The sequence below is a fragment of the Ambystoma mexicanum genome, chromosome 4q (assembly GCF_040938575.1).
Source record: "Ambystoma mexicanum isolate Mex_15411 chromosome 4q, UKY_AmexF1_1, whole genome shotgun sequence".
NCBI classification, from domain to species: Eukaryota; Metazoa; Chordata; class Amphibia; order Caudata; family Ambystomatidae; genus Ambystoma; species Ambystoma mexicanum.
Window position 1 is genome coordinate 91,244,615 of NC_090928.1, and position 25,084 is coordinate 91,269,698.

The following is a 25,084-nucleotide window of genomic DNA, read 5'->3' on the forward strand; positions in this document are numbered from 1 at the left end:
AAAAACTAAAAGGGGTCTTCAGAATTAATTTAGTATATTCATATACTTTATACTTTATGCTCACGCCTTGGAACACCTGTGTATAGGCGCGTTATAAATGCCATATCATATCATATCATGTCATATCATATGAACCAAAAGATGTGATTTGTCATCACCAGGATGATTGCTGTATTCCAGATGGATGAATATGAGACAGAAGAAAAACAGCAAACTGAGGTAGAGGCTGAAATACCAAGATTGTGGCTAGAGACACACACATTGGCATAACAGAGCCCTTGATTAAGGCCACCTGGGGTTAATGCCAGAATAACTGTATCATTGGCATAAAGAAGACCCCTGTACTCTTATTCTTCGGCATGGGGGGAAACATTTCTATTAGTCCTACCCAATATATTGCACTAAGAAACATGAGGGCTAGCCAGTGTGTTGCACTTTGAAGGAACCTTGGTGGCAGCCAATGTTTTGCACTTGAAAATGTGAGGGTTAGCCAATGTATTGCACTTAGAAATGCGAGGGTTAGTGTGACTAATTAGACCATCTGCATGGTAGGCGTGTGCTCGCATGGACTTTTTGAAATGTTTAATTTAAATGGAATGATGGTACACCAACCTCAGGAAAATGTGTGGGGCTAATCCACACACATGTTCCTGTACTCACACCATCACAAACACATAGACCTGTGTACTCTGGGTGGACACAGCCTACAGGCACAGTCCGCCATGCCATATTTAGCTGGAATGTGACAGCAAGGAGTACACTATTTCATCTCCAGGAAGGGGGAGGACACGGCCTCCCCCTGCCATGGCCAGTCTGGCTAGCTAACAAAGCCTCCATGGATCCGCCCTGCTCTTTTGTTAGGCCCTGCAGCTGGTGGCAGCAATTAACATACAAATGAGAGGGTGCTTCAAACAGGCCCACATGGGGCTTGGCTGCAGAAGTTAACAAAGGAGACAGGAAACCCAACAACCTTTCATATGTAACTGTGACAACCTGAAGCCAACTCCCTCCTCAGTATCAATGACAGTGAGCTGTCATGTCAGACACTGTGTGTTTACAGTTGGCCACCCCAGTAGGGGGAGCCGATTCATAAGGTACGAGAATGTGGTTTGCAGGAGCCAGAGAGTCTGGTCTCACTGCAGCTTCAAGGGCAACCTGCCGCTTTAATCAGGAACTACAGAGAGATCTATTAGCCAGAGAGACTCTTTGATCAACAACAGACTGGAAGATGGGTGGGTCTTAGTATCACATGTTTTCACCCCTTTGCCTTTCTTGTTGCAAAGCACTCTGGTTATGACCTCATGCACACAGGAAGCAAGGTCCCTCCCCTAATCATCTCCCAGGGAACAGAGGGAGACACCTAACTCAGAGGACCCTCCATCCACTCCAGAACCAGTACCCATCAATCACACAGTGCGTCCCACTAGGCTATGCAGCAAGCTTCCTGGACAGGAAGTGCCAGAAGGTCTCTGATCCTACAACCAAGGACAAGGGAGCTGCCTGCAACACACTCCACAGCTGTGGGCCGTCAGTCTTAATGGATGAAACAAGCCCATTGAAGAAGCTGGGAGAAGTGATTTGACGAGCATCTATCAACGTCCACCTTAAAAGGACATTTTCAAGCCAGTCGAGTTCCTCGATCTGCAACTGAGGGCAACGCTAACTGTTGTCAAGCCACCGTCGCTTTAAGACATCCAAGACATCTCGACCAGCGCTTCAGAACCGCCGATCAGCACTGAGACAATGATTCCTGACCCTTCAGCCTCTGTGTAGGCCAGCCTGCAGACGTTCGCCCAGCTTCGCTCGCCGAACTGTTTTGCTGCCTGATACCTACAGCTGACTCCTGTCTCGAACTCTGACACAGAACCCTGAAAAGTGCCCTGAAGCCGACTTGACCCTATCGAGTACCAAGAACACCTATAACACAAGGTACATTGTGATTCTGTCCCTCTGGTCCTTCCCAGAAAGCCCCTAGAAACATTTTAAGACCCATTACTCCCTTTGTTATGAAGCCAAGAAACCTTAAACGGTTGTGGTTATTAATCATACTGACTATCCTCCTGTCGGTATCCAGATTGCATCCCTTTTCCTTCTTTGAAAATGCCTGTGCTCTGCATTCCCATACAGGGTGGGTTGTATTTCGTAGTGTTGCTAGGACTGTCTGTTGTGATATAAATAAAGTAGATATTTTTGATACATCTTTGCGCGGACAGTCCCTTTTATCATTGGGTAATGATTGTACTTTCGCTGTGTTGCAACTAACCAACGATCCACGACCTTTCAGAGATAAGCCTGCTGTACCAAAATTGGAAAAGGAGGTTTATAATTTGCTTGTTATTCCAATCTGTTCAGATCCCTTCTGGTGTATTAGAGGTCTGGGGCTGATTGATGGCTTAGAAATGGATATTCACCTCTGCACCACTTGTGCCCCGTTAGTTGATTCGTCACAGTTAGCCAATGTGCTGCACTTAGAAATGTCAGGGTTGGCCAGTGTATTTCACATAGAAATGCCTGGCTTAGCCATACCAGTTAGTTCACCTAGAGAACTCTCTCTCACAGACAACCTGATCAAACAGTGGTGTCAATAACAAAGATACATATGAGCCTCAATATACGTACAACCACACCACTTCGGTGGACATCTGCCGCAGGGATGGCTACCCACACGCATACATCAGAATGCAGCCATGACCTATGACAAATTCGGTCTAGCTGGGCACATAAAGTTCTTGCCTCCTTACACCAGATTAAGCCTCAACACCTCTGCTATCAGAAGACAGCAATGACCTACAATAAAATTCGGACCAGCTGAACACATAAAGAGTTTCTTGCACTCACGCAATCTCCTGACCTCCGCCAGCACCCATCCACATGCCTGATATCCTGGGTTGCTTACTGGAGCCTGGCTAGCCCACAAAATTCCTTATCTAGGCCAAATGCAAACACACATTCTAAGCCTTTTCTGAGATTGTGTTCCGTACTCTGGCATGCGGTCTCCGAGGGCGTTCCAACTACAAGTGCGTTGACATCATAGTAATGGGAAAAGGCACTATATAAATAGTTACTACTACTACCTGGCTAGAACTCTGACATGACAAGAATAAACAGCAGAGGGGTTAGGTGGCAACCCTGCTTAACCCCCGTATTAGTTGCAAAATAGGTGTATTCACTCCTGGTCTGGAATAGAAAAGGTGGACAATTTTTTGCAGCACCTGTAGCATTCCAATTGCATCAAGCTTACACCACAGTGTGCACCTGTCAATGGAGTTCAATGCTTTTCCTAGATCAAAGAATGCCACATAAAGAGGGCCCCCCTCAGTCTGCAGTATTTATCGTAGATTGTGCTCAAGATAAAGCAATAGCCTATGATCAAGAAGCTATCCATGAAACCATCCTGGGATGGCTACAAAATAGTGTTCCCGGCCACTCACTCTTTCAGCCTAACTAAGAGACACTTGGAATACATTTTTGGATGTAATGTCCAATAATGATATTGGCCTGTAACAATGGGCATCTTCTGCATCACCCTTTTTGAATATTGGAACTTTTATGCCATGTCACCAGAGTGTCAGAACCTTGAAGGCATTGTTAATTGTCTCAAATAGTTTATCCAAAATTGGATCCCAGCGGTTGGAGAACCCAATGAAAATGTCTGATGACAGCCCATCCGTGCCCGCGGCATTCCCATTCTTCAACTGGTTGATGGCCATTGAGATCTCTAGTTCAGAAAACGTAATGTTATTGTCCGGACTAGTGAGGCAGGGCTGGTACTCCTCCCCGTGCTCATAATATCTTCTGTAAGTGTGACATCCACCTATTTTCATTCCACCTTGGGGGACCACCTCTATTTTCCCAGCACTTAGAAACCAGATTCAAGAATAGCTTGTGGTCATTGGTGAGTACTGCCTGAGCTAAAACATTCCATTGTTTCTCTATTTGTTCCTGTTTCTTCGTTTTTAGGAAAATGTTAAATTCCTTTTTTAAGTGATATTTTGGACTAGCTAAGAGAGTCTCACCAGTGATTGCCTCATGTAAGTCTTCCTTCCGTTCCCTGTAATGGGCATCAAACCAAGGTGGATGGGTATGTGTATGGGGAACGTTCCTTGTGTGGAATTTCTGCCCTTCACATATTTTATCACAGATTTTGTCACAAACAGTTCAAAAGATGCCACTAGTTCTAAGTGTGGCTGCTGGGTTTGAAGGAATATTTGGCAAGGGTCATTGATATCTTCTGCGTAGAGACAGCTGACTATGCGATATCTCTTTGGGTAGGCTGTATGGGGTAAATTCCCCTCAAGGTCGGGCTGTACTTCGTGACTGAATTGACTACAAAAAACAAAAGAGGTGAGTGGTCACTCTGCACGCTCCTCCACTCGAAGGTCTGCTACTCGATTATACTGATAATAGTGCACAATCATGTGATCAATAATGGAGGAATAAATGCCCCTGCTAAAAATGTACTTAGGCAGAGTGTCGCCCAGGGCCCTACCGTTCAACTCGACCAGGGAAAACTCTGATAGTAGGATGGCTAAGTGTTACCACCGCGGTCTGGTGTGCTGAAAGCTGGATTTCTCTTAATGATGTCAAATGCATCTTCCAATAATCAGACCTCGTTATGTGCTTTTGTCAGTGGACCTAACTGGTGATTCAAGTCGCCAAGTGCCAAGAGATTACTACTGTTCCCATTTGATATGACCTCAACAAGGATATCACTTATCTCCTCAAAACTTGACCTATCCTTTTTGGGGGGAGAATGTACGTTAACAATACATAATTTACCCAGGCAGTTTATGTCCGGCCAGGTAATGGTGATTAGACCTCCCCGGTTTCCAACCTTCAGGCTTTTTTCTACCTTTGCTTTGTATGCTCGGTATCCTGGTATACAAAAATCATCCATGAGCTAGGTTTCCTGTAGAGAGACAATATTGAATAGGCCAAGGTAATCAACCCAATCTGCGTATTGCCGTTTATCTGTGAGATCCACCGTGTTTCATGATACATATGTAAGTCTAGCCCATCACAGCTTACTCATGAGATCTACTGGTTCACTTTCCTCTGGGCAGCCAGCTTGAAGCTTCTTGGTGGCTCACAGTGTGTTGGTCCTCAGAAGGGAGTCAGTTGTCCACACCACTTCTTACTTGTATCGAAGAGGTGGCCGGTTAATCTTCCTCCTCTGCACCTCTCTTGGCGGAGAAGATTGTGTGTGACTTGCGATCTATGTAACAAACAAATCGTCTTTTGGCCTATCAAGATGCTGCAGCGCCCTTTCCCTTCCATTGCATGCTTACCTGTGGTTAGGTTTGGACTGTTGTTGTTGGTCTCAGAAGTTGGGCCAGGCAGTCATGGTGTCATGGGTAGGCGACAGGTCAACATCTGCAGCGATTTGAGAAGGCACTGTCTCTCTGGCCTGGACTCCTCCCTCAAGACTTTTTTAGCACTGACATAGTGGATTCCAATTGCAGCATAAACTGCCACATCTCAGGCGCTTGCCCAGCTTGCGGAAGAGCACTGGGGAGGTAGCTTTGCCAACTGTGTTGTTCAGGTAACTTACAAAGGTTGGTTGGAAGTCATCCTGTCCTTCCCAGCCCACCATCATGCTCCCCCTACTGCAAGCCTTTCCTGTATTTCCTTATCCTTTGCATAGTTGCTAGTGCTGCTGACACTTAGCACTGGGCTTGTTGTCACACCACCCGCCATTTTCGTATTGCTCATAGAGTCTTGTTGGGTGTTCTGACCCACGTTTGAGCTTTCATGCTGCAACATTTGGTGCTGTGGGCTTAGAAAATCCAAGATGGTCAAAAAGCCCACATGTGCCCCAGAATCCAGGAGAACCACGCAATTTGCGTGTACACCGAAATGGCTGCCTAACTCGCCACCCACCAGTGCGAGCATGATGGGCCAGGGTGCCATGAGTGGAATGGGTGCCAAAGGTAAAACAGCAGCGCCTGTTAGCTCAAAAACGCTTTAAAATTACCTTTGGTTCCTCTGAATGCCAGCTCAAAATGCCTATTTTCAAACATTGCAACACATCCAAAAATCTCACTGAACACCAGCGGACATCTGGCAGAATGAAGTATGTGTGCATACAAAATCTGGGAAGATGAAGAGCCCAAAACAATGTTCACAACAAAACTGGCTGAGCTATGCATGTCAGCAGCCTAACTGAAACTGGATTAAAACCACCAAAATCGAAATGTTTAAATTAACTGAGTGACCTACTCTTGAGTGTCACATAGTTTGTAACTGTTAAGATGTCATAGTTTTGAACTTAGAATCAGCATTCTAGCTGCATATGTAAAAATTGTATTGACTTAAACTGGGGAACAAAAAGTGACAGTTTAGCTGAAACCTGGCTTAATGAAACTGAATTCTGCCTGACATCTACCCCCACAGGAGTTAAAACCTGCTCAGCCACTCTTCCCCTTGCCAAAAGGAGTTGTCACCTCTCTGATTAGATTAGGGGTGGAGCAGCTGGGGACTACAGGGAGGTGAACAAAGGCCTGTCCTGGACTCAGGCAAATGTTATATTGGGGGTGTCGTAAAAGCGGCTTCCTCTTGGGAGAAGTGGGAGGAGATGTGCCTCTGGGAGCCACCCGAGCTGGAGGCGGGGACAGGCAGAAGCTTCCCCCATGTGCTTTGGAACCTAAACCACACCCATCTGGGCCAGAGCATAATTTTAAAAAGATAGATAACTCATAGTGCGGACTTGTCAGAATTATATAAGTAATATCATTATTTTTGTGATTTTTCTGTGAACATTTTGAGATGCGTTAGGACCCTGTGGTGTATTCTGGGGGTTGCTAGCGGAAAATAGGGTCTCACTCCAAATGTCTGCATGTTAAAAATCTGACACTTCATCAATTCATGTCCATACTCCTTGCACACATGTGTGTAAATTTGGGTAACTGTCCGATATTGCAAAACTAGTAAAAAAGTGCAAAATGTTGTCATTTTTGAATGCAAGCCCCCAGGAAGATCAGAGGCGGACAAGCATGAACCATAAGGAATATATAATGTGCACATGTAATTCCAACAAATTGTATATCTGGGAAGGATGTATTTGAATCAAATATAGATTTGTGGGCAAACTGACCAGGGGATGACCCTCTGACCCATAAAACCTACAGCATCACTCTGACTCACATTTCCTTCCCCCAATCAAGGAAGAGAGAAAAGCTTGACCAATGATCAGTTGAGAGAGGGGCTGGCTTAGTGATGCTGCGCACACACCCACTTTCAAAAGACATAAAAAGAGCCACTGGAAGCTAGAGAGGAGATTCAAATCCAGTTGCTGCGGAGCGTTTTGCCGGACCACACAACATCTAGAAGATACCAGTTCCAGACCGACTCCAGCTACATCCTCCAGAACCTAGAACTTATACTTTAGAACCTAAATCAGAGGCCTAAAACCACAAGCTGAGTTCTCTGCAGCAGGCCTCAAATCATTGCAAGCTACTCACAGCCGGGCGAGCTGCTTGAATCCCTTGCCAAGAACTTTTGCCAGGACCAGTGCAGAGATCCAGGAGCCGTGCAGAGACCGTTGTATCCGGACAGACCAGACCAGAGATCCAGAGTGACCCAGACCACTGTGAGCAGAGCCAGAGAGCTGACCCAGATCACTGTGAAGTGCCGAGACCAGAACCAGAGTCCAGTCCAAAACCTGACCAGATCCGTGGCGAGGCCTATTTCAAATTTATATTGTGAGTACCTAGCAGAACTGTGCAGAACCAATCTCTTAGTTAAAATAATCGAATCCAAACTATTTTAACCTAAGTAGAACAGCCTCCTAGAAATCGTGTCATCTGTCATTTGTAAAGCTGCACAACTGTCACCTGTCAATTCTGAAGCTGCAAGCTGTCATCTGTCATTTTGAGTTTTACTTTAAATCCGAAAATCTACCTTTATTAAATCGTCCGTATCTCTTGAACCGTTTGGGCTCAGCCTTCCAACGAACCTTGAACCGACTTGCTACTCCTTATACTTTTGCCGTAATCACGATTCACGCACTCGCGAATTTTACCGCGATTTGCGATTTGGTTAAAAATCCAGCCACGTGTAACCATCAGCAGTCATTTCTTTCCTTGCTAAAAATTTGTTTGCCTCTTAATCACCATCTCTGAATCATTGCTAAAGTGAGCCTGCACTCATCCCAAGTATCTCTCACTCACCCAGAACCTCCTAAAGGGAATTAAAAGCATTTTCAGCATATTTCTCACTTCATCGCCACCACATTCAAAGCACTTGGGCCTGTGTTTTAAAACTCATACCGGTTTTCTCTGAGCTTGCTGGGGGGGAACTGAATTTCGTATTGTATTTGATTGCATTCCTGAGAACTGTGTGTGTTACTTCCACCTCCTTCCATTTCTTACATTGCATAGGGGAGGGGGGTGAATTGCCAGAGAAAAAGTGATTATCTTATCTTTTGCTAAAATCATATCAAGTATTTCTGTACTGCATTTTATTCCTCATTGCTTTTCCCTTGAAATCATAAAAGTATTTTTGCTACTTGATCCATCCTACACTAACTCCTCATTGATTATAAAGAAGTGTGCTAGTGTCAGATTACCCATTGTTGATTAACATTATATTTATAAGGGCGATATCGATTATTAATTTATTATAAAAGCGTGGTATCTAAATTTTGTCTTATTTCTCAAATAAACCTTTTAAACTTGCAAAACAGAACTACTTCTTGGCTCAGTGGGGTTAGGGGGATTCTAAGAGAGGGGTGTTATATAGGGGTAGTCATCCAGAACTCATGAACTGGACATAAAGATATATCAATAAGGGTTTCCATTCAGTATCCCAGACCAGGCATTGACTTAGCTGTAGTGTTGAATTGAATCTTCTTACAGTCTACTACAATGTCTTTAATGGACAGGATCAAGGGGAATTGTATCTGTCTCCCTACGGATGACCTAGATTGGTTGGCCCTTCCATCGTTGGGGGGAGAACAGTTGTGGTTGTGTGCAATCAGGCAATTTTCTTCATACAACCAGTCTATCGACCTCTCGAGGGTCTCCAGGATTGAGCTGTCTGATATTTCTGATGATGTCTGTGCCAGTGAGGGTGCCCCACATGGACCCTATATTCTCTTCTTGATTCCATCCTTTCCCCCCAACTGCTGTTGATCAGCCCAGGGTGCACAGTCTTTGTCTGAGTTTCCGCAGGTATGGGGTTATAAGTAGGCTTATCATCATGCTCATTGTTAAGTAGTGCCAGTAACTGGAAGTTGCAGGTTTGTCCTGACCTACTTGGAAGCCTGTCTTCCTCCACCCTTTTGCTGGGTCTTCCTGGTGGATAAACTTTGCTTATAAGTCTCATGCCACCCACATTGCCTGCTATTTCATGCTTTCTGCTTCAAAGGGAACATTTGTTTGATGGCTGTCTGAGGTCCTTGTCCAGTTGCACCGCTTGTAGCTTCTGCCCACCCGGTTGGGCCTTAGGTTTGCTTTGACGGTGCCTTATCTCTTTGTCCCATCCTGTCCCATTCTGCCAACGCAACACATTAGTGCTGGGGATGTTAAAGTGCTTTAATGGTCTTTACCCCCCTAGAGCACCTAAAATGCTGTTATTTTTGCTGACTTAAGCCTTTTATAGCTAACACGGCAAGATAATGCCCCATCACCTACCCACCTTTCGCCTGTGTCCGGTTGGATTAGGCATGCCTGTAATCTAACAGTGGTTTGGCCAGTGGTAGACCAAAATAGGCCTAACCAGGGTTTGGAGCAATGTGGTCTGGAGATGCAGTTTGCGTGGCAATTTGTGTTGACAGGGTGTGCTATACTCAGCACAGTCTTGGTACTGCACATACTATGGTGCTTATCTTAACTGATAAATCTTTGCATGAGGTGTTAAGCTGTGTTAGCCTATGGCCATCTCAATGTCAGTTCCGGGCTTCCAGGCACAAGGACAGTTGGCCCCCTGAGTACTAAGCTCTCTGGTAGTTGGATAAGATGCAACATAGCTTGGGCCTGGTCCAGCACCTCAAACCCCAGGCGCCCCTAGGTAGATCCCACTTGACCCCTGATGCCCCCCTGATGTCTCACTGCCCTAGCATAGACGTATTGGCTCGAGTCCAGGCTACTCCTGGCTCTGGAATGAACTGTGGTGGCAATATGCTCCCTGCTGTGGTGATGGGTGCCTAGTGGGAGGTGCTCTGCAGCTCCAAGGCCCACAGCCCTGCCCGGGGTGTTCCTTGACGAGCATGGCTCCTGTGGTGTTGGTGGTTACTGCACAGCACCTCAGCTGCTGTTGGCTTACAAGCTGGCATTACATGGTGTAGCACGCGTCTGCTCTCATCACACAAGATGGGCCCATCATGGAAAAGAGGGCTGCATCGGAGTGCTCAGTCACTGGCTGTTGCCAACATAACATGGTCAGTCTTTAGTTGCAGCTCAAACAGGAGAAGCGATGAACCATCTATGTCAGGCACCAGAGGAAAGCATCGACACTCCCTCCCGAACCACAGAAGATGAAAGAAAACAATCCTCCCACCTTGGTTGGCACAGGTTCCGGAAATTATAGTCACAGGGGACCACGAGGCAACCAATCAGGGGTAGTGGGATTAGGGAGAGGTTGTGAGTGGGTGGGGGGAAGTATAGAAAAACCGGAAAGATGGCAAGGGTAGCTTGATTGGATGGGTAAGGGGAGTTTAGGGAAAAACATAGTACTCTGAAATTCACTCTCATGTGCAACCTGACCTCCTGACTTATTCGAATTACCTAGCTCCTAACCTGCATACTAAGAAGATCACTCATTCCACCATGACGGTTATTAAACACCTGAAACACTTGTATTCTACTATCCATCATGAAGTATGTAGACACATTGTGGTGTTAGATGAACAAGTATAAAGGCTTATCAGCCTAACCACATGAAACACATGGCACCAAAATGAGAACAGACATGATTTCCCTCATGATAAGACAAACTCATATCATTTGGCAAAGCATGAAATGAAACATATGGCCTCATTACGAGTCCAGCGGTAAAACCGCCTGGTTACCGCTGGACTCGTATTACCATTCCGCCTCCGGGACTACCGGAATTACCAGGGCATTACAGCCCCGGTGTCCCGGGAGTCACGGAGGTGGAATGGTGTTAATCCCCATTCCCATTGAGTCCTATAGGACTCAATGGGAATGGGGAAGTGAAAACACCGGCACCATCTTGTGATGGTGCTGGTGTTTCCACGTCCACCTGCAGGCAGGAGGTGTTCAATCCGCCAGGTCAGACCTGGCGGGAAGATCACCTCCTGCCTGCAGGACTTGGGATCTGGCGGTCCGGAATTAACAGTGGCGGCGGGTTTACCGCCATTGTTAATTCCGGACCGCCCGACCCGTAATGAGGCCCATAGTATACAAGTGCATGTGCAGCCCACTTGAAACACACAGCCGTATGAGCCCCTAGCGCCCACACATTCAGTCCAATCCACCTGTTCACCTGCAGTCATGGATACAATAATTACAAGCATTGCAAACTGTATATTCACTTAACTGAAGCCTAAGAGCCTCACGAGGCAACCCAAGCACATAGGACTCCAAGAGCATGCAGATGAGGCTGTACTGAACACCCCGGCACTCACCAATGTCTATACCAGTACTTCAACTCCCACAATACAACCGTCATACGCTAGCGTAGCCACCAGAGTTAGTTCATACACCTCACCACTCATTCCTTTTCTACTTCCTGTGTCTGTGCCATGCCTTGCCTGTGCTGTAATCCACAATGATCAGCACAGGCAAAAGGGGCTTAAGAAGTATCCGGCATTCGCGTTCCTGCGAGATGTACATTGCCCCTCCAAAGCCTTCTGGGCAATGTAGTCCACGGCCCTAGCGAGCCGCTTCTCCAAGGCTTATTAGCCCTTAACTAGTGTCTCTGAACACAGGAAACCCCACAAGCCCCTAACACATTCCTGACAATCTATGATGATAGCAAGGAGGACATATCAGAGGAATGGGGTAAGTAATCAGATGATGCATATTAGGGGGACAGCTCAGGGTGGAGAGGCTTCGAATAGAGGAGGAGTCCAGGAAACAAGGGGAAGTGTAACAGGAATTCAGCCAGCTATGTGGGGTTGGGAGGGGTCCGTGGATACATTTGTGGATGGTGGGCATGGAAGTAAGGAGGGAGAGACTAGGCATGGTGAGCCATAAAGTAATGGATAGCAGTTTCACCAATGTTGATATGGTCTAAAAGGGCTGCAGTTCAGGAGGGAAGGTGCAGAGGATCTGTGGGTAATCCACCAAGAGGTGATACTAGAAGCCAAAGGAAGAGACAGCATCATCAAGAAAGGAGCTTCAGTAGGTGAATAGGTGTGTATCTGGAACTGGACCATGAGGGGACCTAAATGGACTCTGGTGTCTGGGAGAAAACATTGGAGCTCCAAGAGCTTGTGAAGGAACAGTTCAGAGAGGCGAGAGGACACCCAGTAGTCTGTAGTGTCCTTGAAGGCCAGAGCGAGAATAAGTCACATGGGTGGAGAGACTTCAAATAGGATGAATAATGGAGAGAGGCAATATTGGTGCGCAGTGGTCAGATAGTTGTAATCATGAGTGATTATGGTTTAAGTGGATTATTTGCTCCTCAAGACTGGTTGAAGTTGGTTGCAGAGTGAGTGGTCTTCAAGACAGACAACAATGGGTTTAGGTCATTTATTTTGAGGATATAAGAATGATGGGTCAAAGGGGAGGATGATGGATAGACAGAAGAATTGTTGGGATCATCAGGGGGTGTCTTGCTTATGAACATTAAAATGGGTTCTTTATATGTGGTGGGGATGTACAAGCTGAGAGGGGTACTTCATATGAGAGGGGAGGTAAGAGCAAGTCTTGGCTGTAACATGCTTCATACTTTACTTTTTTTTTTTTTTTTTTTTTTTTTTTTAAAGTGCTTTTGGTTAATTAAAACCTTATACACTACAAAATTTTAACATTGACCATACATAGTTACATATTTCACATAGAAAATCATTAATAAACACATTTTAAAATTAATTCTTGTTTACAAACTAAATTCTAAAAAACACATTTACCAAATACCTCCCATTACACACTTCCAAATATAAAAGGCTGCCCCAATAAAAACCTTAATTTCTCCGTCATAAATAACTGACCAGAATTGGTCTGATTCAATTCTTTGCATGTCCCCTACTAAATTTGAGTACCCTTTAATGTAGTATTCTTTTAGGTTTGGGCAAAGAGTTAAAATATGTCTTACTGTCTCCACCTCAATATTACAGTATCTACACAATCTTTCAGCACGAGGAATTTTTGTTCTTACCCCGATAATTTCATTACACGGGAGAATGTTCAACCGTAATTGTAATATGAATCTTCTCATAGCTTTATTTCCCGTGCTAAGCAGATACTGTCTTGGTGTAGCAGGCTTGAGGCCTTGGAGAGCATAAGTAGAATATCTAGACTTTTTGTATAAATAGGACTGATTGTCGCATAAATCCCAGATAAAAGCCTTATCTTTAAGGCTTTTCTTAATGTACATAATGTTATCTTTTCCCATATGTACATTATATCCTAGGACTTCTAAAAATGTTAATACTATTTTTTGTAAATTTAAAAAATAGGAATTCTTAAATCTGCCTTCACTTTTATTTTTACCTATAAGGTTGAGCATGTTACCTTCATCCCCATCCCCCAAAATTATTCTTAAATAAAGTTTGCAACATTCTATTTTCCATAGGGTCGAGAGGGATATTAGCCCCAGTTCGCATCTTATCGCTTGTATTGGTACCGAATTTGGGAGTCCTAAAGCTGGTCTCCAAATCTTCCCTTCAAGTAGATGCAGTTTGCACAGATATTTGCTTTCTACAGTTTCCAATGCATACATAATTCCAGGAATAATACAACTTTTATATATCTCGAGTAGACCTTCGACAGAGTGACCTCTTTTACTGGTGATATATTTTCTTATAACTTTCCATTTCTTTACTATTTTAGAACTCACCGCCTCTTGGAAAAATTGTATGCAGGGATTGCTCAGAATAGGCATCCCCAAATAAGGGTAGGCCTCCACTACCTCCAGTTTAATCAAGTTTATCTGCCACCTAGAAATAAGCCTTTTCTTTTCAAGCCTGGTGGCTCCAAATACCATAACCTTAGTTTTGTTTATATTGATACTTAGGTTATTCTTTTCGGAGTACAATAATAGTCCATTCAACATTCTTTGCAACCCTACTGGAGTTTTATCCAAGAGGACGGTATCATCCGCATACATCAGTCCACAAATGGGTTTTCCCGCTACTATTGGTGGAAAGTTATTTATAGTCAAAAAACTTTCCCACATATCTGAGACATACAAATTGTATAATATGGGAGATGTCACACATCCCTGCTTTAGACCGGTGTTAGTGGCGATCTCTGGAGATATCATCCCTCCTTTGCCCAAACAGATGGAAACCGTGGTTTCCCTATACATTTCCCTCAAAAAGTGCAAAATTTTGGGACAGATATTTTTCTCACTTAGTTTCTTCCACAACAACCCTCTATTGACACTATCAAAAGCTTTTGAATAATCTACAAAGCACACATACAGTTTTTCCCCCTTATCCTTTGCCCCTGCTATAATGTAATTCAGCATTGTTAGGTTATCAATGGTACTGTACCCTTTCCGAAAGCCAGTTTGAAGAGTAGATAGAAGTCCCTTTTCCTCTATCCAAATGTTTAACCTCTCCACTAAAAGGGAGCAGAAGATCTTACAACTGCTGTCTGCCATAGCCAGCAGTCTATAATTATCAGGCAGTTTTCTATCTCCCTTTTTAAAAATAGGGACCACTATGGCTTTCCTCCAGCTATCCTGTATGCGGCCTGTCTCCCATATACCAGTAAACAGCTGGAGCAAAATCACTGCCCATTTCTTAGGATTTTGTTTTATGACAGCATTTGCAAGCCCATCCGGGCCTGGGGCACGTGAGGATTTCATTTTAGAAATCACTTTCAGAATATCTAGGATACCAAAGGGGATAATGTCTTGGTCATATGAGTTTATCCTATTGAAATTAGCAGACATGTCACTTGTCTTGAAATAGAGGTCAGTAATATAATGCTTCCATGCATCTTGGCTCACATTAGTATTTTCCCTACTATCCTCATCCATCAGATACTGTTTATATAGGTACCAAAATTTTTTTGAATCATGGGTTTTACATATCGTGTATAAACACCTCCAATTAGCATTGCTGGTGTTATACTTGTAATCCTTGATCCAATTTTTGTAGTGAGTCTTTATGTTTTTAATTCTCTTACTTCTCTCTTCTTCACCCAAGTCACATGTCTGCTTAAGTTTACAAATCTCACCCAACATTTCTTTTTTTCTATCATAGATCATTTGATCATATTTATGGGAGTGATTTTTGCCCCTTATATTTTTCACAATAACCTTGCTGTTTAACCTCCGAATTATACCCAACAGATTAGTTATTGGATTAAGACCATTCAATGCAATATCCTGCCCCTCAATGGGCAGCCGATCAAACAGCTCATTAAAGATGGTTAAATTTTTATCCGACCATGTGATCCTATTTCCGGATGCTGAGAATTGTATGTCCATCTCATTGCACACTTCCCAACATTTACTTTCCGGGCCCTTAGTAAATGTGCCCCTAATGGGTGTATGGTCACTCAAGGTGGTAGCAATATGTTCAAAGGAGATAGTGGATAGGCTTAATTGTTTACTTACAAACATATAGTCTAACCTATATCCTACCTTCCCATTAGTCCAAGTTGCCCCCACACCTGGATCCAAGTGAGGTTCTAGATATTCTAAGTCCCAGCTGGTCATAAGGTTCATCCATCGACAGCCCTGCCTAATCTGTGTATTTAAACCCGCCATCAGGTTACCCTCTTGAGTTTCCAATGATGCAATAATGGCCGTTTCATCCCACAATTCTTTGCATCTATTCATCTCCTTTACGGCGGAGTCACAGTGGGCATTGAAATCTCCCACTATACAAATATCAGACTCAGGGAAATCCCGGGTCCAGCTTTCAATAGTATGGTTTATATATTCCCCAATCTCTTGTATATCTTCCCGCCCTGGTTGAGAGTATATATTAATGAGAAGGAAACTCCCTAATTGGTTTCCCCTGTCTATACTTGCGCACATAACATTAGGTAGATTCCCATGCATCTCATACTGTTTAAATGATAACTGATTTTTTACCCCAATACATAATCCTCCATAAGGCCTGCCTTTTTCACCTTTGTGGGCAGCTTTATTCCAAATACTATATCCATCTAATAAAATTTCCCCAGTTACCCAAGTTTCTTGTAAGGCAAAGATGTCACTCTCCATCAACATTTGTATGCCTTCCTTGTGTAGTAGAGATTTGAAACCTCTACTATTCCAAGAGAGGAGGTTGAATGTATTATTATATGCCTTATCTCAATTCTGGATTATAGTGTTTGCCTCCTGGGAGTTAACTTGTACGTTTTTATTTCTTAGTTCCATATTAGTAGGAGTAACTCCCACCCCTTCCGTGTGTTTGTCATTCCAATCATTATGAATAGCAGAGTGGCATATCACAATTTCATATTTATTGCCCCATATTCCATCAGAGTATTCTCTTATGAGGTCCACAAAAACCGCAGATCTAAATTGGACAATAACCCAATTTTCCCAGCTTCCATATTCAGGTAGGATAATAGTTTCAATATCCCCTGAATTAATATTTTGAAGCTGCGAAATATGTGATAATTTATTAAGTAACCAGGCCCGATTAAGAAAAGGGCTTTCATCTGTCGTGGATTTTTCTATAATTTTAATACTTTTCCCCACTATAAGTAGGGATTCTTCATTTGTTCCCACAATATTTACCCTACTTGTTTTTTGCTTACTGTGCATGGCCAGTCGTTCCATCTCTTTGAAATAAATTTCTTCTCCCTTTTGGTAAGGGGCCCAATATTACTATTATACGGGATTTCAACATATTTAAAGTTATTTTCAATGGGTACCATATCCTCTAGTTCACTTTCCTCAATAATATCGTCCTTCCCCTGTAGCCAATTTTCTAGGCCCGTACTTTTAATTGCCACTTTTTTCCTTTCATCCAACTTCTTTTGATGTTCCATGATTTCATAGTGGTTCCCTACTTCTACACATTCCGAGTCTAATGGGGCGGTGTTAGCAAGAGACATGGAGTTTCTTTTCATAATTTTATTCACTTTAGTCTTGGCCATCACCATCCTTTTACGAGGTGCTTTCTTATTTTTCCTATTTCGCCTAGTGCGCCTCTTAGAGCCTTGGGCTACCCTTATTTCTATCTCACTCACAGTATTATTAATCTCTTCAACCAGGTTATCCCTGAGGTTGAGTTGTTCCATATGGTAAATATTAGTCGGTGTCATAATATTCTCAATTTCTTTTTCCACCGCCATAACCAACTCACTCAGATCTCCTAAAACCTGATTTGGCTCCATGGTATGTCTTTTCTCCTTGTTAAAGTCATTACCACAGTATTCCTCTATCATAATCCCAAGTGATCTAGTATTATCAATATTCTGTAATACCATTGATTTTATATCACCATGTTCATTAAGCAATTTGGTGCAGATGGTCAAGAGGACATCCATCATAGTAGTTAGGGCGTCTAATTTCTCACCTGATATAAGTGAGTTTTCACACCCCCTACTTCTATTGCTTTTATCATCACTTTCAAAGTGGTTTCCCCTAGAGTTAAATGACTCATCACACACATGTGAGTCCTCTTCTCCTTGAGCAAATATATTCAAGTCTGGGGAAGCTGACAAGTTGGACTCAATTTTGTTATTCATATCGGTATCTTCAACCACAGAAATTTCCAAATTAGTACCTGTTCCCATAGATTGTCGCCTAAAGTTATGTACTAATGTCAATAATGAATTATTATCTATCATGGAGCTATTAGTGGGAGATGGGAGAGATTGTATTTTATCAGATACCATTACTTTTTCCTTAATAGTTAAAAAACTGAGTATTTTTGGTTGGTCTAATACACCTTTACCATCACCGGTAGTTTCATTCTTACCACCCTTCTTAGATTTTCCCCCTTTACCAGGCTTCTGAGTGGCTAGTTTGGTATTAGGTGCAGGTATATTATTCTTCCCCTTTTTAGATCGTGTGCTTGGGGCCATATTAGTGTAGCACCAAGTGATAGGTATGTACAGGTGTAGTATAAAAAGAACTAGAAGAAGTTAATAATAATATTATATATCATTTATCCTTAAAGAGTCACGTCACCATAAAAACCAACAAGTAAAATATTAAATCAGTCCTACTATAGCAAAGCCTTGAGTATACCTATACCCAAAGTGTACTGCGTCTGTATATAATATATAAAACTGGGGAGAGGAAAAATCCTTCGCAATACTGGGCAGCCGATACCATCAATTGATAGGTAAACAATTAAAAAGCAAGTGTTAACAATTAAATACAACTTTTAGGTTATAAGTTAAAATCACATAACATATTAGAAAATGTCCAAAACATTGGATGAGAAATAATAAATTCAATCCAAATCAATATGATGTCAAACTGTTGGTGGGAAGAACCCACCCGGAAAGGGAACGCCCGACAGCTTGAGGAGCGGCCTTAGTCCGACTCTCCCCCCCACCAGGTAGTGAAAGAGTATTAGCCTGTAGAGGTGTGGTTAGCTTACTTCGGTTCCTGGGTGTTAATAGTTTATTTTTCACACTCCACAGCACGTCCAACAGCCGTATAACAGCCGACGCCCTTTACCCCTAGCGGGCTTAACGGATGGCAAAGGGTTCAAAGGCTGAGGTGGATCACGTGATGGATCACGTGGCAGGCCCTAGCCCCGCCTCCTCAGCACAGCGTTTTTAGTGCCAGCACCTGCAAGAGCCCCCTCACAGCTCGCAGTGCAGGTTAGTTCCACAAATAAAAAATGAACGTTTTTTTCCCTTTTCCGATTCTCCAAAGCACTTTTCACATTCAGCAAGCACGCCGCTCGGGCGGATGGCAAAGGGTTTAAAGGCTGAGGTGGATCACGTGATGGATCACGTGGCAGGCCCTAGCCCCGCCTCCTCAGCACAGCGTTTTTAGTGCCAGCACCTGCAAGAGCCCCCTCACAGCTCGCAGTGCAGGTTAGTTCCACAAATAAAAAACGAACGTTTTTTTCCCTTTTCCGATTCTCCAAAGCACTTTTCACATTCAGCAAGCAAGCTTCAAATAGGATGAATAATGGAGAGAGGCAATATTGGTGCGCAGTGGTCAGATAGTTGTAATCATGAGTGATTATGGTTTAAGTGGATTATTTGCTCCTCAAGACTGGTTGAAGTTGGTTGCAGAGTGAGTGGTCTTCAAGACAGACAACAATGGGTTTAGGTCATTTATTTTGAGGATATAAGAATGATGGGTCAAAGGGGAGGATGATGGATAGACAGAAGAATTGTTGGGATCATCAGGGGGTGTCTTGCTTATGAACATTAAAATGGGTTCTTTATATGTGGTGGGGATGTACAAGCTGAGAGGGGTACTTCATATGAGAGGGGAGGTAAGAGCAAGTCTTGGCTGTAACATGCTTCATACTTTACTGTGGTAAGTGGTCAATGGGAGAATAATATTGATTACCTGACTACATAATAGATAAGAGCTGTATGGTGTGTAAGGTATATAGGAGGGAATAGCAGTAGTATGAGGGGTAAAATGTGAAGGTTTGGATAGTGACTCAAGTATTTTTGTGGTCTTGCTAGAATAGTAAGAGACAAAGTACTAAGCTGCAAGGGAAGAGGAGCTGGGGAAGAATATGTGAGAAGGTCATTGTAGATTAAAGGTGTTGTGGTCAATGGACAAGCAGTGGGGATCCGTTTGTATAGAGAGTAGTCAATGAGTATAGAGACAGAAGAAGGATGGAGCATAAGGGGAAGAAGATGCCCTTGCAAAGGAAAGGAGAGGGTATGTCATTGAGATGCTGACAAGAGGATTCACACATCCATGGGTCTCACAGATGCCCTTTTCAGTGGGTGACCCCATATGCCTGGGGAACCTGTACATATATGCTCTACAGTGGACTTAGTGTGCTTCAGTGATTGTACACTTATCGCCATCGAATCTGACAATATTGCTTTATCCCTGCTTCTCCACAGAGACATGGGAGTGGGGTTGGATGTGCCCATTGACCTGTTTTCAGTATTGGCGTGATCATCTGCACATGTGGAGGTGACATTTGTACGTATATGGACCCTGTCAGGTTTAGAGAGGTAGGTGGTACATCCATACATGTGTCACGACATGTGTAATGTGCTATGACAACATGCTTTGGGGATGTGTTCAGGGATTCTTAAGACTTATGATAGGTCTGGTTACTCACAAACATTTGGAAACACATTGTTGGTTATTGCCATGCATGCATGCAGTGTCCTCACCTTCAGCCCTAGCCTCAGTTCCACCAGGTACTTCTTGGACACTGGCATTGATGATAGTGAGCGCCTGCTCCTACCGAATACACAGATCCAGAGGTGGCTGGAGAGAGCCACCTATCCTGGCCAGGCACTCCGTGTAGTTTCTTGAGACCAGTTTGTGGACACGCCATCATAGCTTATGCCAATGTTTCTGGATCTTGACTACCCTACAAGGTGTTGTTGTCACCATGCAGGGTTGCCTACCAGATTTGGATGTGCTGGTGGAAAAGTACCCTGTGTCGCTCTGCACGTAGAAGATATGTTGCCTCCTTAAAGACACCGTCCACCAGCCCATTCAACTCATCATCTGAGAATGCAGTGCTTCTTGCTTTGGTATGGTTCTTGGTGTATGAGAGATGCACACTGATCAAGGAAGGTGTGATGCTCTCGAATTTAGCTAGAGGAGCAGGAAATTGGCAGGAGGATTGGGGGAGCACTACTGATATTGGTGAGTTGGCAACTCAGGGCAAGGAGGCAGCATTTGCCAGATGGTGTTGCCAGGTGTGGGGGTGGGATGCAGGACTGGTGGAATGTGTCGTGGTAAGGGCTAGGGGGCAGCAGTAGTAAAGGAAGAGAATGGCAAAAATGGTGGCCAGCAGCAGTCAGTGGCAGAAGGTCACATAGGGGGTGGTAGAATTCAGGTGGCCACCGCCAGTCAGGGTGAAGAACAAAAAAGGGGTGAAAGCAGTCAGGGAGTTTGAAGGGCACAACAAGGGGGGCAGCAATCAGGGGTGAAGGGCACAAGGGAGAAGCAGCAGTGCAGCAGTTAGGGTGAGCAGAAGGGCAAAAAGGGGGGAAGCAGCAATCATGGTGGGACAGATGTTCACAAAGTAGGGGAGCAGCAGTTAGGTGAGGAAGAAGTGCACACGACAAAGCAGAAGCAGCCAGGTGGCACAATTAAAGAATGTTACAACAGCAATCTAAGTGGACAGAAGTAAGGGCGTACATGAGGGACAGCAACAGCCAGGGTGATAGAAAGGCACAAGAGATCATCAGTAGTGGGGCAGACAAAAGCTCACAAAGGGGCAACAGCAATCACAGGAGGCATAAGGGCACAAAGGGGACAGCAGACGTTTGGCACAAGTGTGGAATTAGCATTCAGGTTAAACAAATGGGGCAGCAGAAATTGGGTGGTGGGGCAGTTATAGGGTGAAGGTTCAGCAGCTTACCCTGTGGTCGAGAGGTGGTGTGAGAGGGTCCTGGTGGTTGGTGGCAGTTATGGGACAGCGGTGCGTTTGATGCATTGGTTAGGCTCAGGGAGATGCTCATTCAGACTCCCTGTTGTTGGGCATGTTTCATGATAGTGTGCAGCCAGATGTAGAAATGAAATAGCACATCCCCATGCATGACATTCAAACGAGTGATATATTCATTTCTTTAAGGTCATATACAGATTTCTGATTCAGAAATTCACTTCTATCTTGTTCTTATAAAAATGAGGCATATACGCCTCCGGTGGAGACCGGTAGAAATGGTGGCATAGTCCAGAGTGCAATTTCCACACTCTGGAGCATGACCTGTAGGCATTTAAATTTTGAAATGTGTATCATGATTAAAGATTTTTAGCTGGCCTCTTATTTTATGCAACACCCATCCTCCTCCGCAATGTGATCCCACCCTAGAGGACAATCACATGAAGCGACATGCACAGTTCCCAAGTACGTTCGTTACACCATGCAAAAGACCCTCAACCATGACCGAATTTAGACACACTGCGAACACATACCAACCATACCGCACCTCTCACCACCACAGTCCCAGGCTTCGCGGTCCCTCTTACTCCCTCGAGCAGGTGCACACATGGGCACCACACACAGTGTCCCTCTACAGCCGCAAAGGCACACACCCAACCAATTACGGGCCATTTCCCACACGCCCTGACCCCCAAGCCCTCTGAATGCCAGAGATGCAAGAAATCAGCAGAAGCCCTAACCGGCTCGCATCATGGGACCGCAACGCATGGTTCCAACATCTGCCATCCTACCTCGAGTAGGTGCACACATGGGCACCACACAAAGTGTCTGTCAACAGCCACGAAAGCACACGCTCAACCAATTATGGTCCAACTACCACATGCCCTGACCCTCGGGACCTCCGAACGCCATAGATTCAAGAAATCAGCACAAGCCCTCACAGGCTTTCATCATGGGACCACAACACACTGTTCCTAGCCTCTGCCTCCGGGCCACCATTATCCTCTCACAGCGTCACAGGCTGAGGACAGAATTCTGAGCACTCGCCCACTCTAACCAGACACAGGGTCGATAATGATCACTTGTTCTACAGGACTCAGGCTTTGGTATACACGTTTAGCATTGTTTTAGACTGCCGGACACTCGCCACAGTTTCTCATGCCATGAGACACTCGGCCATCCCCACCCGACATGCGCTAGGCAATGGACACCTGTTCAAACAGGCTCAAGCTCTGTTATTTACAATGAGCAATCTCTCAGACCGCAGGGCACTCACCGCATGTTCTCACACCATGAGAAGCATCAGTATTCGCACTGGGGCCCCAGATCTAGACGCATTGCCCAGGCACCACTTGCAAAGGCCATCACAGATTTTATACACAACCACGGCTGGCACAACCGTTGCCTTCCAGGACTCCGAACACCAACGCACAGAACCATGTAATCAGGCAATTGCCATGAGCACTAGCATAGACAATGATTCCTCTTATGCTAAAACACACTCAATACAAACCATTTCACTTCCAGTCTTAGGCGAACCCAAAGAACCAAGACTAGGACCCACTAAGAACACTCCACAACCCCAAGGATACTCGACCTGGGGCAACATCCCCTCACCCAAAAGCCTATATCTATGTAAGAGTCATAAACATAGAAATACATTGATTACCCAACCCAGGTTGCAATTAGCTAACCTTTTTTCTGTTCTTCTTCTTCCCCTTCTCCTTGTCCTCCTTTCACCATCCACAGCTCTGCTTATTAACACAACCAAAGTAACAAATGTACATACAATGAATTACTAACATTGAAATGCATGCCTCAACTATCAACACCACCTGGCCCTACCGCCCAGGCTCGGGTATTGACCATAACCAATGCAATAAGTGTGCATACAATAAACTGCAAATGCGTTTCAATCTATGTTGAAATATATAATATGTAGGTCTCACCTATATTCACCAAATCACGATTTGTCAAAACAAATATCACGTCTGCCAACCAACTGCAGAATATGTGCAATTGTAACTTTTAATATCTGCCTTGATAAAGACCCCTCGAGGTCAAAACACGTGCCGGTTGACCACCACAAGACTATGTAATAATAAAAATGTTACTGTACAAAACTGCATTTAGTGTGGGAATCAATTCACTAATAGGATTCTGAAACTAATGCATTGCGAGGTAACCATAACTACTTAGAGGTGTGGGTTCACCTCTACCACCTTTGACCTTGCACAGAAGAATCAGGACCACAAGACCAATAAATAGAGCTTAGCGCAGGAGTGTTCAAAACTAGAGTTCTACCCTCTCTGCACTGTTGTATCATAACATTCACATACCATTAGGTAGTAAAAGCTCCAGGAAATTATGACTTTCATTAAACATCAAAAGACAATTCTGCTATCGAACCTCAAAACACACGATACAATTCATGTTTGCTTTACTATGTAATTGGCTAGGTTTTTGTGTTTTAAACATTTAAATATAAACAGGAGAGATCAAATGGCCAGACCTTAGAGGAATAATGAAAGGTGTATTCTGTCACAATGCAGAAAGCTGCTGCATAGTAATGATTTCCATACAGTTTTTGCATGTGTCGGCTCAATGTCACATACATTTTACTCTCTTGCAAAAGAGAAAAGTAATTTTTACTCTCTTGAAATCGCATTTACTCTCAAAGTTTAAAAATGGGGAGTAAAATACTCCCACCTCAAAATCCTTTCTGGCACACTGAGTCCTAGACAACAATATTAGGATGGCATATATTGCAAACAATCTTATATGCACTGAAAAAGAATTGTGTACATGCAGATTCATGACACTTTCTTGAATTGGCCATAATATCATGGTGAGGTTTTAACTATGTTTGCTTGCTAAGTATTGTGTGTGTGCAAATATCCAGTCAGTGTTTTACTGCTACAACCCCTCACCTTTTACAGATCCCTTCCAATTATAGGAAACAAGCACAGAACCTGGGCATGGGGGAAGGGCAAGGGGTAAGGTTACAGGAGAACACTCTTGGGGATGAAGAACAAATCGTCAACTTTCCAAAAACAAGTCTGATGTTTTGGCAGTATAGTACAGAGATATGTGTTTCCTAAAGATGGAAAACTCTAGAAACAGTCTAGGAAACTGCAACCTTTGCTTATTTCCATGCTCGCCTGCTGAGGGCTTTTCAATATAATCATCTGTTCTGTGTCTATTGCCTCTAGTATCCCCATACATCTTGTTTATCTTAAAACAGGGAATTTCAGAAGAGGGGCCCCTAGTTACAAATGAAGGCATTCCATATATTGTACCTCTGAGCATTGCTGCAATTCACTTCAAAGGCACATCAATGTGATGTTCTTCAACAAAGCTCCATAGAAAACCTCTGTAAGGCTCTTGCTGAATTTTGTCTAGGCTGTAGTGAGGAAGGAAGGGCAACACTATAGACTGTATTATGTGCCCTGTCATTTCACTTCCTATGCCAGGATT